The sequence below is a fragment of the Mus musculus genome, chromosome 3, assembly GCF_000001635.26.
Source record: "Mus musculus strain C57BL/6J chromosome 3, GRCm38.p6 C57BL/6J".
NCBI lineage: Eukaryota > Metazoa > Chordata > Mammalia > Rodentia > Muridae > Mus > Mus musculus.
In genome coordinates this window covers 58762689-58778719 of record NC_000069.6, presented here as the reverse complement: position 1 = coordinate 58778719, position 16031 = coordinate 58762689, and the positions used below count along the sequence as shown (strand labels likewise).

General features: G+C 42.5%; 1 long non-coding RNA gene across 1 annotated transcript in view; it reads right to left on the bottom strand.

The window, feature by feature from the left end:
- 4930593A02Rik (RIKEN cDNA 4930593A02 gene) overlaps positions 1–16031 on the bottom strand; it is a 95936-nt gene that overhangs the window by 9805 nt on the left and 70100 nt on the right. The window lies entirely within an intron of this gene.

Sequence of the window (16031 nt, the reverse complement as noted above, 5' to 3'; positions counted from 1 at the left end):
GAATTTCAAGTAGGTCAACTATGGCAAAGCAGGGAAATCTCTGCTGGCAGCCTCAAATGCTATCAGATGACATACTTAGCCTTTGGGTTTGTGGAGGCTAATGATCCATTTGTATTTTCCAAAAGAATTTTACTATGTACTCACAAGAGCGGATGCTAGGTCAAACATGGAGGTGGACAATGAACTTGGCTCTGAACCACTAACATAGTCGTGGAAGTTCAAGCCAGTCAGTTTGTCTGATAGAATCTTCAATCCAAATGAAGCTACCTATAGTGCTTGTTGACATTCCAGGAAAGGTATCTGTTAAGACCCAAATCTATGAACAGGAAGATTCATTAGCTGAAATAGTTATACAATATGATAAGGCACCTGACATTCTTTATGCAAAACAAGAAATTTTGTCTCCTATGCAAGGGAGATTCCTTTTTACCTAACACTCCAGCCTTTTCTAGAGGATAAGGAGTGATGAACTCTCTTCTGAAACTACTTCCTGCTAAAATTGGGAAGTTACTGTCAGTGCTGAGAAAGGCTGGAAAGTTAGTCAAAGGCTAGGAGGGGATTCAGGCAATGAGGTATTCACCAGAAATATCTGGTTAGCTGACCCAGCTGAAGAGACAGGGAAAAAAATCCCATCAACTGGACTGGTTCACATCAGCTTTTACAAGTCCAGGCTTGAAGATGTTTGAAGCAGATTTCTGGTCAATAAAGAGCTGATCAATCAATTAGCTGGGCAGACAAGAATAAGATAGGACTTCCAATTCAATTATGTACATGTGGCAGGCAGGAGCAGGGAGGTGTCCCAGGTAGAAGGAAGTACAAAGAAGACCATGGGGAAGGAAGAGAAGAGACATGAGGCCATGAGGCAGAGGGTCCAGGAGTCATCATGATGAGCAGGTCACCAAGGGATTCACCATGAGGTCATGATGAGAGAGCAGCTATAAGGACTCACATGGACAGAACGAGCCAGGGAGAGGCTCAAACTGCAAGTAACAGAGGGCCTGTGGCTGGGAGGTAAATAGCTTAGAGGGTTAGAAGATCTCAGAACCTTCCCAGCTAAGGTTGCAGCTTATTAATAAGAATACCAGGTCTCTGTATCTATTATTTGGAAGCTAAAACAAGCATAAAAAACCTCCCAAAGAATTGCACTGACAGTCCTGAGTCTTACCAATGACAAAAGGTCAATTTCAAAACTAAGTGTTTCCAGGCAACTCTGATTCTAAACAGCAACCCCTGGATTCTGCAGCTGACCACATACAGAGCTTTGGAGAGATTTCTTAAAGAGTCCAGTTCTCTACATCTTTCTCTCAGCAATGTTTAGAGATTTACTACAGTATGATCCTGTTTTTATATATATGAAAAATACACTATTTAGGGAATGCCTCTAACAGTTCCCTTAATAGGTAAGGACAAAGGGTCAATTTTGGCATTCTCAGAGCAGATCTCTGTCATTAGGGGTCACCTGAAGCAGTGGTATCTTGGAGCTGACTGCACTCTCAAAGCATGGTGTTATAGTGTCTGCATCTCCTCCCAGTTCCCTTGAGTATTACCTTCATAATGTAACATGACCTTGAGAAGATTATTTACATCACATAAATTAACAAACACTACAAATCAGGACTTTTCTTTCAGAGATGCAATCACTAAATGAGACTCAATAACCTTAAGGGTTCCTTTGAATAACAAAAATGTTAAGCAGTGAGCATCCATGAAACAGTAGAATACAACTGTTCTCTACATGCTGTGGACCTCGGCAAAAGCTCCCTCTTCGTGGAAAGTAGGACAGGAGGATGCAGGGATAAGGAGAGCAATTGCCATAAGGTACATTTCATTCTGAAGCTCAAAATCCTCTGTGTCTCACCCCATTCACTGCAGGGAGATTTGTTAGCAAAACATAGCTTGATCCCAAACAATCCCCAGTATTAGCAGAGGGCAGAGAGATCATGATGTAAGATCACTCTAAGGGCCAGACCTGGCCAAGACTCAACCCAAAGCCCCCGAGGATTTGTGAGATGCCTTAACAATGCCCAGCTCTCTCAGGCATCATCATTTAGTTCTTAGGAAATCCACATCCGTGGAGCACCTCTGTAATACCTTAGAGGGTCCCCACATCATGCATCCCATAGGAGGAGTTGATCTTCAAGGCAGCGCTGTCATGAAACACAAAGTAATGGGTAGGACAGAAATGGTCATGGCTCTGGTGGTGCCCCCAAAGCTCAAGTAAGCCCATGGATGTTTTGCTAACAAATGATGCTCTCCAGCACTTACATGATACTCAGAGGGCATGTTACATATGTATACAAAAAAACCGTATCCAACTAAGAATTATTATTTCTAGATTATAGCATAGAGATGAATTTTTAGTAACTTGTCTTCTACAGATATTCACATCTATGATGACTGGCTGTGGGCATGAACTCAGTTGTCAGGGCTAATATAGCATATATGAAGCAGTAGTTTTAATCCACAACATTGCAAAGAAATAAATAAGCCAGAGGTGGCGATGCATAAGTGGCTAGGACAGCAATCAAGAGGCTAGGACATAGGATCATGAGGTTGAGGTCAACTCAGGCTATATAGTAAGACCCTATCTGAGGGAGGGGAAGAAAGATGGGGAGAGGGAGGAGGAGGGGAGAGGGAAAGGAGGGGAAAGAGGAAGGAGAAAGAAGGTGGGGAGAGGGAAGGAGAAATTGAAGACTATTTTTATTGAAAATAAAGTTATTCTCATACAAAATATTCTGATTACAGTTTCTCCTCCCTCATCTCTTCTCAGATCCTTCCCACCCTTCCAACGTCAACCATCTCTCCCTTAAGAAACAAACAAGGATAAAACAAAACTAACAAAAAGAAAAAAGGAACTAGGAAAGAGCAAGAGAAAATGCAGACACACACACTCACATACACCCCACATATACATACCCCACACACATACACATAAACACCATACATACACACACTACACATACTACATATTTACACACAGATATACCACATAGACACACACATACCGCACATATACACACAGACACACCACATAGACACAAAAACATACCACACATACACAGACACACACACACATACACAAATGCACATCACACATATACACAGACACACACACACATATACACAAATGCACATCACACACAGACACAGACACACACTACACACACACACCACACAGACACACATACCACACAAGTACAGATACACACACATACATTCACAGATACAAACATGTACCACACAGATGCATGGAGACACAGACACAAACACAAACATATGTACATACATACACAAACATACACACACACACCATGAAAACTCAAAATCAGCGATTGTAATATACAAGCTGATGGCCAATAAGGTAAAAACAAATAAGTAAATAGTCCAAACAAAGCAATAAGAGACAAAATAATTCCAAAAGTAGCTTTGAGTTTGGATTGTATTAGCCATCTTCTACTAGACATGGGGCCTGCCCTTAAGTTTGGTTTCTCCACACAGTGAGACTCCCTTGGAGAAACTAAATTTTCTTTTCTGGAACAGGTATTATTTGGAGATAGCTTCTTGTGTTGTGAATGGGAGCTTGTGTCTACTTCTTCACTGTAGCACCAGGATCCTGTCTGGTTTGATTCTGGGCAGACCCTTTGCAGGCTGCCACAGTTTCTGTGGATCCATATGTGAATCAGTCCTGTTGTGTCTGAAAGACCCATTATCCTCCATCCCCTCTGGCTCTTACAATCTTTCTGCCTCCTAGTCCTCATGGTTTCCTGAAGGAGAAGGATTTGATAAAGATATTCCTTTTGATTGTAAGATAATCACTTCCAACCTCCAGGATACCAGCTTTAGGAATGAGGACATTCAGACTGTTCCCAGCTATGCAATCTGCTTCAATGGGCACAAAAGAGAAAGCCAGCAATGAGGCTCAGTGTGCACACACCTGGGGCTATAAAAGGGGACAGTGTGAACACCGCCAATCTGAATGGCACAGGGAGGAACAGCATGGCCACTGACAGGACCCTCAAATTTGTATATGCAGACTGCACCATGCTTCTCCCCTAGCTGCTCCCCCAAAGTCCCTGCAACTGCACTAGGTGAGCATGACTACAACTAATCTTCTATCTTTTTTCTTAAAGTCTTTTCACATATGTTAAAAGAAGACTTGTCCGTGGGTGATAAATTGTACTTCTTCTGAGTATTATTTAAAGTGGGAGCTCTCTAGTCCCCATGATGCTTGAAGCCTGTTTTCTTTGAGGACAGAAGAGAAATGTCTGTGAAATGAGGCAGGAGGGGCGACTTCCCTCCTAACATGAACCTTGTTCCACAGAGATTTGTCTCCAACTCCTGAATGTCACCAGGAGTGTTTGGCACCTATGTCTACCTGGCTATCCACTCCCCCACACAATGACAAGGTCTTCTGTGAGAAACAACAGTGCCTGTAGGAAGCACTGAACCATAGTCTCTAATAACTCTCTCCCTGCATGCTAACACAGGATCAATGAGATCTAAATTGAAATGTGTGGTTGACTGGTTTTCTGAAATGCTCCCTGCCTCTTGATTTATAGAACTTAAAACTTCCTTTGGGGAGAGAGAAAGAAGTATTCAAATGGTTGCTTATTTACTATCATGCCTTTTTTCACAGAGAGAACATGGGGAAGAATGGAGTCCTGTTCCTGATGGGATAAACGTGGGATTTGAGGAAGCAGTGTTCTCCAGGGGAATGTCTAAGAGGTGAATACTTAGCAGATGCACCTCCACGTTCATCCTATTCATCCTAATGGGCCCTGATAAGTTGAAGACATCATAAGCCACAAATGTGTTGAATGGGCATCATAGCTTAAGGACATGGTATACTGTTAAGTTAGAGGACACTGATGACTGAGGCTGCCTGGGAGCTGCAGCATACTGACACCACCCAGCATCAAAAGAACCTACACTACAAAACGCTAGAACAGGAAGATACTGGAATTTGCAAAATATGGCTTCTGCTGAATGAGTATTGCTTTACAGCATCATTACGTCAAATAATGCCCATAGCAAGTTATCACAGATAGAACACTGCATAATTTATTTTTATCAGGGAGTATAGCTCTGAGTCAGGAGCAAGGGGAACCCATGAGGAAGGAAGGAGAGCAAGAATAGGGTACAACTGTGGAGTATACTTGGCACTTGACCTTACTGCATTCCTCTGCCAAGTTCCTTAAAGTTCTCTATAGGCCACTTATCTCACGGGGAAAGGGAGGCTACTAAGTAGCTCAAGATGAAGAGTCTTTCCATGACATGTCTGCTCTTTACTCCTGGTTGTGTATGTGTGGGTGCCAAGCAAGGCTCCATGGTTTTCTGTGCTTCAGCATTAACAAGGAAGTCTCAGGGGGGGAAGTTAGGAAGAGGGGGTGGTAAGCACGAAGCTGAGCATTGTCACATTGTCCCTGCCTGGAAGTGGCTGGGACCCAACCATAGCTGTTCACACCACAGGCTAGAACTGGAGTTAGAAACCAAAGGGGTGCTTCCAGGCACCTGCCAGAGGGAGATATGGAAAGTAGATCAGGATTAAGATGCCATACATGGCACAGGTCCCCAAGGTAAGGTTGGTCCAGAAACTATGCCCAAACAGAAAGCTGCAGCAGATTCTGGTCAAACTATGGGCACAATAGCAATGCTGTTGGGCAAAGCCCTAGCAGCCTGCATTGTAAACGCAGCTTCCATCAGAACCAAACAGCAGCCAGTCATCCTTCCATCACTGCATGTCAGAGATTCCACGATGGGAAACTATTAGGTTATTTTAGTTGGTTACTTCCTTTCTGGGGCCACTAATGGCATCTGATTTTTTTAAACCTATTTATCTTTTTTTTTAATTTTTTTTAATTAGGTATTTTCCTCGTTTACATTTTCAATGCTATCCCAAAGGTCCCCCATACCCACCCCCCCCAACCCCCTACCCACACACTCCCCCTTTTTGGCCCTGGCGTTCCCCTGTACTGGGGCATATAAGTTTGCAAGTCCAATGGGCCTCTCTTTGCAGTGATGGCCGACTAGGCCATCTTTTGATACATATGCAGCTAGAGACAAGAGCTCCCAGGTACTGGTTAGTTCATATTGTTGTTCCACCTATAGGGTTGCAGTTCCCTTTAGTTCCTTGGGTAATTTCTCTAGCTCCTCCATTGGGGGCCGTGTGACCCATCCAATAGCTGACTGTGATCATCCACTTCTGTGTTTGCTAGGCCCCGGCATAGTCTCACAAGAGAGAGCTATATCTGGGTCCTTTCAGCAAAATCTTGCTAGTGTATGCAATGCTGTCAGCATTTGGAAGCTGATTATGGGATGGATCCCTGCATATGGCAATCACTAGATGGTCCATCCTTTCGTCACAGCTCCAAATTTTGTCTCTGTAACTCGTTACATGGGTGTTTTGTTGCGATTTCTAAGAAAGGGTAAAGTGTCCACACTTTGGTCTTCGTTCTTCTTGAATTTCATGCGTTCGGCAAGTTGTATCTTATATCTTGGGTATCCTAAGTTTCTGGGCTAATATCCACTTATCAGTGAGTACATATTGTGCGAGTTCCTTTGTGATTGGGTTACCTCACTCAGGATGATACCCTCCAGGTCCATCCATTTGCCTAGGAATTTCATAAATTCATTTTTTTAATAGCTGAGTAGTATTCCATTGTGTAAATGTACCACATTTTCTGTATCCATTCCTCTGTTGAGGGACATCTGGGTTCTTTCCAGCTTCTGGCTATTATAAACAAGGCTGCTACTATTTATCAAATGTCTTTCTTCTTATGTTGTGTTCCAATGATGCTTTTTTAACCAGGCTTTTACCTGCACTTATCAAAAGCCCCACTTCTCCAGAATTATGTAACATAGACCCAAACTGACCATAAGTGGGGTTCTTTCTCACGACACCCTTCAGCAGACCTACCAGAGTAACCGATGATGACAAGTAGGACAGCGAGCCTCTGAAGAAGAGCTATCCAGACAGCTTCCCAAGGTTAGGTTTGTCATTGTGTCCAAGAAAACTGTGGCATAAAGGCCAGGATGGAAAGGCCATGAAGGTCCCCAGTACCTGCTTGGTCCCAAAGACTCTCCGAGCAGAAAACTGCAAACAGCAGGACGATGTGACTGAGCACAGGCAATGGGGGATTGACCTTGACTCCACGGAGCTCCAGACAGATGACATTCCAGAGCTCATCCTTGCTAAAGAAGGACTGCGCCAAAATGGAATGCACCACAGTCCACACAAATATTAAATATCTTTCATGTTGAGAGGATTCAAAGATAAGTCTGCCAAAATGTACAGGTCAAGACTCTGACCTTACTGTTTGGATTCGTTTTAAAGTTCTGCTTAAAACACCAGGGTTGGATGCTCAAAGCAAACCTACCCATCTGCAGGTCTAGAAAAGTGATATCACATCTCAAGTTGACCAGATCCACTCTTTTCCATTCAGTCAGATTTTTCTATAGCCTGAATGTTGGGTGTTCAAAACAGAAGGGTCACAGAAAAGAAAGAAAAGCTGCAGTTCCTGGCCTAAGGAAATGTACTACAATCCAGCTGCAGCAGTGAAAAGGGACGCATAAAACATTTAAGGCATGAAAAACAAGGTGGAGTGGATGCTCATTAATACATCAGAGAACAAAATAAAATAAGAAACAGCACCCAGGTTACATCTAGAAAGATTTCCCAAGAAGCTGTTTAGCAACATTTGTGTAAGAAGAAAAAAAAGGCTGGGGATTTAGCTCATTGTCAGAGGTAGACCACGGGAGGCTCAGGCTCACCTCAAACACTTCCACCACTCAAAAGGTGTCTTTTATAGGTACCAGGGGAGACAGACTCCTGCAGTGTAAACCCATGAAAAAGCTCACCAACAAACTGTGAGAACTAAGAAGGAGTCAACAGGTGAGGAGCAGAAAGAGAAACATCAAGAATGCTGAATTGCCTTCAGAAAAATATGCTAATTTCTAAATCTTGAGCACTTTAGAAACTAGACCATTGAAGTTTTTGGAAACGTAGAAATGCACAGAAGGCATAGGAAAAGACTTATGAGTGAGAGTGAGAGAGAGAGGAGGAAGAGGAGGAGGAGGAGGGGGAAGAGGAGGAGGAGAAAGAAGAGGAGGAAGAGGAGGGGAAGAAGAGGAGGAAGAAGAGGGGAAGGGGAGGAGGAGGAGGAAAAATACTTCTACAGAAACCAAGTGGAGCCTTGTTAATCTCTGTAAGATCATGTGTTCTCAGATTTTTCTTTGGGGATGTTGCTTAAACTTTTCCTGGGGAAATACAAACAAACCCCATCTATTCTCCAAGAGGGGCTGGGCCTCACATGCTGCAGTGAGAATTACCCCCACCAAGGTGTCTCATGTGCCCCATGAGCCTTCCCTTAACTCCACAAAGGAGTGTGAGTGGACCCAGTCTGGTAAATTGCTCCTGAGGGTGATCACAGCTGCTCTGGTTTGAGAATAGCAATGACCGCAATGCTCAGAGGATTCTGTTCTAGGAGTGTTTTCCTTAAACAAGAACCATTGCCATTGGTAACCTGCTTTTCTTTATTAGGCAATGACTTGTAGTGTGCAGTGATTTCCCACTGGGGGATGAACAGGCACCGTGCTGTGGGAGGATATCTTCCAAGATTTCATGTGCTGACACCGAGCCTCAGTGTGAAGAAGTAAGAGGGTGGCACTCAACCCAACTGCGGTGCTTACAGGTAGGGCTTTGGGGAAGATTAACTAGGATAATGGTAGAGCACCCAGGATGGTGGATTTATAGAAGAGAGATAGGCCAGGACATGGGCACTCCCTGTCCCTTGGCATGTGAAGCCCTGCACAGCCTCGGGACTCTGCCAGCAAGACCATCACTAGATTAGTCCTCCAGTCCTTCAGAACCGCGAGACAAATAAAAATGCTTGCATTTACTCTTTATCTTGCCACGGTGGCTAAACAGAAACAACGTCAAGAAAGGAAGGCTTATTTTGGACCACTGTCAAGAGAGTTTTGAAATCATAGTGAGGAAGGCATGGGAGAACACCATAGTTCACACCATGGAAATCACAAAAGAGAGAGAGAATACAAGAGAAGACTGGGACAAGACTATAGTAAGCCCATGAACCTCTCAGTGTTGTACTTCCTCTAACTAAGCCCCGCCCCCTAACTTTCACCAGCTTCAGTGGTGCCATTGTACTATGCATCCACCAAAATATTAATTAAGTGATTAGAAAAAAGCCCTCATGACCTAATTGTCGATTTTATCTCCATCAAAGGAACATAGAAATGTGCTTTCTAACCCCTTAGATGTCTCATATTTTTATCAAGTTGGCAATCATAAAGAACCATCAAATTCTACAACTATGTGATGAATGTACCCTTTTAAAAAACATCATCTTCTCTTAGTATTGCTATAGGCACGAGGAGTAGAACATGGATTTACTATACTCAAAACTATCTGAACCAGATGTGATGTTGTATGCCTCTAATTTCATCAGTATGGAAGCTAAAGAAGAAGGGTCATGAGTCCAAGACCAGCCTGGGCTGCATGGCAAAACCATCTCAGACAAACTGAACAAAAGAAAAAAAAAATCACCTAAAACTATATCTAAAACTATAGTCTATGAGCATCTGTTATGGCCTTCTTTTTTTTTTTTTTTTTTTTTTTTTTCCTTAACCTATCAAGCTTCTATTTTTTTTTCTTTCCATTTTTTATTAGGTATTTAGCTCATTTACATTTCCAATGCTATACCAAAAGTCCCCCATACCCACCCACCCCCGCTCCCCTACCCGCCCACTCCCCCTTTTTGGCCCTGGCATTCCCCTGTTCTGGGGCATATAAAGTTTGTGTGTCCAATGGGCCTCTCTTTCCAGTGATGGCCGACTAGGCCATCTTTTGATACATACGCAGCTAGAGTCAAGAGCTCCGGGGTACTGGTTAGTTCATAATGTTGATCCACCTATAGGGTTGCAGATCCCTTTAGCTCCTTGGGTACTTTCTCTAGCTCCTCCATTGGGAGCCCTGTGATCCATCCATTAGCTGACTGTGGGCATCCACTTCTGTGTTTGCTAGGCCCCGGCATAGTCTCACAAGAGACAGCTACATCTGGGTCCTTTCGATAAAATCTTGCTAGTGTATGCAATGGTGTCAGCGTTTGGATGCTGATTATGGGGTGGATCCCTGGATAAGGCAGTCTCTACATGGTCCATCCTTTCATCTCAGCTCCAAACTTTGTCTCTGTAACTCCTTCCAAGGGTGTTTTGTTCCCACTTCTAAGGAGGGGCATAGTGTCCACACTTCAGTCTTCATTTTTCTTGAGTTTCATGTGTTTTGGAAATTGTATCTTATATCTTGGGTATCCTAGGTTTTGGGCTAATATCCACTTATCAGTGAGTACATATTGTGTGAGTTCCTTTGTGAATGTGTTACCTCACTCAGGATGATGCCCTCCAGGTCCATCCATTTGGCTAGGAATTTCATAAATTCATTCTTTTTAATAGCTGAGTAGTACTCCATTGTGTAGATGTACCACATTTTCTGTATCCATTCCTCTGTTGAGGGGCATCTGGGTTCTTTCCAGCTTCTGGCTATTATAAATAAGGCTGCTATGAACATAGTGGAGCATGTGTCCTTCTTACCAGTTGGGGCATCTTCTGGATATATGCCCAGGAGAGGTATTGCTGGATCCTCCGGTAGTACTATGTCCAATTTTCTGAGGAACCGCCAGACGGATTTCCAGAGTGGTTGTACAAGCCTGCAATCCCACCAACAATGGAGGAGTGTTCCTCTTTCTCCACATCCTCGCCAGCATATGCTGTCACCTGAATTTTTGATCTTAGACATTCTGACTGGTGTGAGGTGGAATCTCAGGGTTGTTTTGATTTGCATTTCCCTGATGATTAAGGATGTTGAACATTTTTTCAGGTGCTTCTCTGCCATTCGGTATTCCTCAGGTGAGAATTCTTTGTTCAGTTCTGAGCCCCATTTTTTAATGGGGTTGTTTGATTTTCTGAAGTCCACCTTCTTGAGTTCTTTATATATGTTGGATATTAGTCCCCTATCTGATTTAGGATAGGTAAAGATCCTTTCCCAATCTGTTGGTGGTCTCTTTGTCTTATTGACGGTGTCTTTTGCCTTGCAGAAACTTTGGAGTTTCATTAGGTCCCATTTGTCAATTCTCGATCTTACAGCACAAGCCATTGCTGTTCTGTTCAGGAACTTTTCCCCTGTGCCCATATCTTCAAGGCTTTTCCCCACTTTCTCCTCTATAAGTTTCAGTGTCTCTGGTTTTATGTGAAGTTCTTTGATCCATTTAGATTTGACCTTAGTACAAGGAGATAAGTATGGATCGATTCGCATTCTTCTACATGATAACAACCAGTTGTGCCAGCACCATTTGTTGAAAATGCTGTCTTTCTTCCACTGGATGGTTTTAGCTCCCTTGTCGAAGATCAAGTGACCATAGGTGTGTGGGTTCATTTCTGGGTCTTCAATTCTATTCCATTGGTCTACTTGTCTGTCTCTATACCAGTACCATGCAGTTTTTACCACAATTGCTCTGTAGTAAAGCTTTAGGTCAGGCATGGTGATTCCACCAGAGGTTCTTTTATCCTTGAGAAGAGTTTTTGCTATCCTAGGTTTTTTGTTATTCCAGATGAATTTGCAAATTGCTCCTTCTAATTCGTTGAAGAATTGAGTTGGAATTTTGATGGGGATTGCATTGAATCTGTAGATTGCTTTTGGCAAGATAGCCATTTTTACAATATTGATCCTGCCAATCCATGAGCATGGGAGATCTTTCCATCTTCTGAGATCTTCTTTAATTTCTTTCTTCAGAGACTTGAAGTTTTTATCATACAGATCTTTCACTTCCTTAGTTAGAGTCACGCCGAGATATTTTATATTATTTGTGACTATTGAGAAGGGTGTTGTTTCCCTAATTTCTTTCTCAGCCTGTTTATTCTTTGTGTAGAGAAAGGCCATTGACTTGTTTGAGTTAATTTTATATCCAGCTACTTCACCGAAGCTGTTTATCAGGTTTAGGAGTTCTCTGGTGGAATTTTTAGGGTCACTTATATATACTATCATATCATCTGCAAAAAGTGATATTTTGACTTACTCCTTTCCAATTTGTATCCCCTTGATCTCCTTTTGTTGTCGAATTGCTCTGGCTAATACTTCAAGTACTATGTTGAAAAGGTAGGGAGAAAGTGGGCAGCCTTGTCTAGTCCCTGATTTTAGTGGGATTGCTTCCAGCTTCTCTCCATTTACTTTGATGTTGGCTACTGGTTTGCTGTAGATTGCTTTTATCATGTTTAGGTATGGGCCTTGAATTCCTGATCTTTCCAGAACTTTTATCATGAATGGGTGTTGGATCTTGTCAAATGCTTTTTCTGCATCCAACGAGATGATCATGTGGTTTTTGTCTTTGAGTTTGTTTATATAGTGGATTACATTGATGGATTTCCGTATATTAAACCATCCCTGCATTCCTGGAATAAAACCTACTTGGTCAGGATGGATGATTGCTTTAATGTGTTCTTGGATTCGGTTAGCGAGAATTTTATTGAGGATTTTTGCATCGATATTCATAAGAGAAATTGGTCTGAAGTTCTCTATCTTTGTTGGATCTTTCTGTGGTTTAGGTATCAGAGTAATAGTGGCTTCATAAAATGAGTTGGGTAGAGTACTTTCTACTTCTATCTTGTGAAAAAGTTTGTGCAGAACTGGAATTAGCTCTTCTTTGAAGGTCTGATAGAACTCTGCACTAAACCCGTCTGGTCCTGGGCTTTTTTTGGCTGGGAGACTATTTATAACTGCTTCTATTTCTTTAGGGGATATGGGACTGTTTAGAAGGTCAACTTGATCCTGATTCAACTTTGGTACCTGGTATCTGTCCAGAAATTTGTCCATTTCGTCCAGGTTTTCCAGTTTTGTTGAGTATAGCCTTTTGTAGAAGGATCTGATGGTGTTTTGGATTTCTTCAGGATCTGTTGTTATGTCTCCCTTTTCAGTTCTGATTTTGTTAATTAGGATTTTGTCTCTGTGCCCTCTAGTGAGTCTAGCTAAGGGTTTATCTATCTTGTTGATTTTCTCAAAGAACCAACTCCTCGTTTGGTTAATTCTTTGAATAGTTCTTCTTGTTTCCACTTGGTTGATTTCACCCCTGAGTTTGATTATTTCCTGCCGTCTACTCCTCTTGGGTGAATTTGCTTCCTTTTTTTCTAGAGCTTTTAGATGTGTTGTCAAGCTGCTAGTATGTGCTCTCTCCCGTTTCTTCATGGAGGCACTCAGAGCTATGAGTTTCCCTCTTAGAAATGCTTTCATTGTGTCCCAAAGGTTTGGGTACGTTGTGGCTTCATTTTCATTAAACTCTAAAAAGTCTTTAATTTCTTTCTTTATTCCTTCCTTGACCAAGGTATCATTGAGAAGAGTGTTGTTCAGTTTCCACATGAGTGTTGGCTTTCTGTTATTTTTTTTTGTTATTGAAGATCAGCCTTAGTGCATGGTGATCTGATAGGATACATGGGACAATTTCAATATTTTTGAATCTGTTGAGGCCTGTTTTGTGACCTATTATGTGGTCAATTTTGGAGAAGGTACCATGAGGTGCTGAGAAGAAGGTATATCCTTTTGTTTTAGGATAAAATGTTCTGTAGATATCTGTCAGATCCATTTGTTTCATCACTTCTGTTAGTTTCAGTGTGTCCCTGTTTAGTTTCTGTTTCCATGATCTGTCCATTGGTGAAAGTGGTGTGTTGAAGTCTCCCACTATTATTGTGTGAGGTGCAATGTGTGCTTTGAGCTTTACTAAAGTTTCTTTAATGAATGTGGCTGCCCTTGTATTTGGCGCATAGATATTCAGAATTGAGAGTTCCTCTTGGAGGATTTTACCTTTGATGAGAACAAAGTGCCCCTCTTTGTCTTTTTTGATGACTTTGGGTTGGAAGTCAATCTTATCAGATATTAGGATGGCTACTCCAGCTTGTTTCTTCATACCATTTGCTTGGAAAATTGTTTTCCAGCCTTTTATTCTGAGGTAGTGTCTATCTTTTTCTCTGAGATGTGTCTCCTGTAAACAGCAAAATGTTGGGTCTTGTTTGTGTAGCCAGTTTGTTAGTCTATGTCTTTTTATTGGGGAGTTGAGACCATTGATGTTAAGAGATATTAAGGAAAAGTAATTGTTGCTTCCTGTTATTTTTGTTGTTAAAGTTGGCATTCTGTTCTTGTGGCTGTCTTCTTTTAGGTTTGTTGAGGGATTACCTTCTTGTTTTTTCTAGGGCATTGTTCCCGTTCTTGTATTGGTTTTTTTCTGTTATTAACCTTTGAAGGGCTGGATTCCTGGAGAGATAATTTGTGAATTTGGTTTTGTCGTGGAATACTTTGGTTTCTCCATCTATGGTAATTGAGAGTTTGGCTGGGTATAGTAGCCTGGGCTGGAATTTGTGTTCTCTTAGTGTCTGTATAACATCTGTCCAGGCTCTTCTGGCTTTCATAGTCTCTGGTGAAAAATCTGGTGTAATTCTGATAGGCTTGCCTTTGTATGTTACTTGACCTTTTTCCCTTACCGCTTTTAGTATTCTATCTTTATTTAGTGCATTTGTTGTTCTGATTATTATGTGTCGGGAGGAATTTCTTTTCTGGTCCAGTCTATTTGGAGTTCTGTAGGCTTCTTGTATGTTCATAGGTATCTCTTTCTTTATATTTGGGAAGTTTTCTTCAATAATTTTGTTGAAGATGTTTGCTGGTCCTTTGAGTTGAAAATCTTCATTCTCATCCACTCCTATTATTCGTAGGTTTGGTCTTCTCATTGTGTCCTGGATTTCCTGGATATTTTGAGTTAGGATCTTTTTGCATTTTCCATTTTCTTTGATTGTTGTGCCGATGTTCTCTATGGAATCTTCTGCATCTGAGATTCTCTCTTCCATCTCTTGTATTCTGTTGCTGATGCTCAAATCTATGGTTCCAGATTTCTTTCCTAGGGTTTCTATCTCCAGTGTTGCCTCACTTTGAGTTTTCTTTATTGTTTCTACTTCCCTTTTTAGGTCTAGTATGGTTTTGTTCATTTCCATCACCTGTTTGTATGTTTTTTCCTCTTTTTCTGTAAGGACTTCTACCTGTTTGATTGTGTTTTCCTGTTTTTCTTTAAGGACTTGTAACTCTTTAGCAGTGTTCTCCTGTATTTCTTTAAGTGATTTATTAAAGTCCTTCTTGATGTCCTCTACCATCATCATGAGATATGCTTTTAAATCTAGGTCTAGGTTTTCGGGTATGTTGGGGTGCCCTGGACTGGACGAAGTGGGAGTGCTGGGTTCTGATGATGGTGAGTGGTCTTGGTTCCTGTTAGTAGGATTCCTACGTTTACCTTTCGCCATCTGGTAATCTCTGGAGTTAGTAGTTATAGTTGACTCTGTTTAGAGATTGTTCTTCTGGTGATTCTGTTACCGTCTCTCAGCAGACCTGGGAGACAGATTCTCTCCTCTGAGTTTCAGTGCTCAGAGCACTCTCTGCTGGCAAGCTCTCTTACAGGGAAGGTGCGCAGATATCTTGTTTTTGGACCTCCTCCTGGTCGAAGAAGAAGGCCCAAAACAGGGCCTCTCTCAGAAGCTGTGTTGCTTTGGCAGTTCCCAGAAGCTGTCAGCTTCTGTGGTGCAGACTCTCACCTGTGCAGACTAAAATCCTAAGTTCCAGGGAGTCCTGGAACCAAGATGGTGACCGCTGCTCCTGAGGCTGAGGCCGTCTCCCGAGCCAGGCGGACACCTGTCCTCTGGTCCAGACGGTGGCCGGCTGTCTGCGGCCCGCCAAGAGTGCTGCCTCAGCGGCTCTGTGCTTCTGCCTGGCGCACCCTCTAACCTGTTCAGACTAATTTCCTAAGTTCTGCTGAGTCCCGGGAACCAAGATGGCGACCGCTGCTGCTGAGGCTGAGGCCGCCTCCCAAGCCAGGCGGACACCTGTCCTCTGGTCCGGATGGTGGCCGGTTGTCTGCGGCCCGCCCAGGCTGCTGCCTCAGCGGCTCTGTGCTTCCGCCCGTCCCAGAAGCTGTCCGGTTCTCTCTGTTATGGCC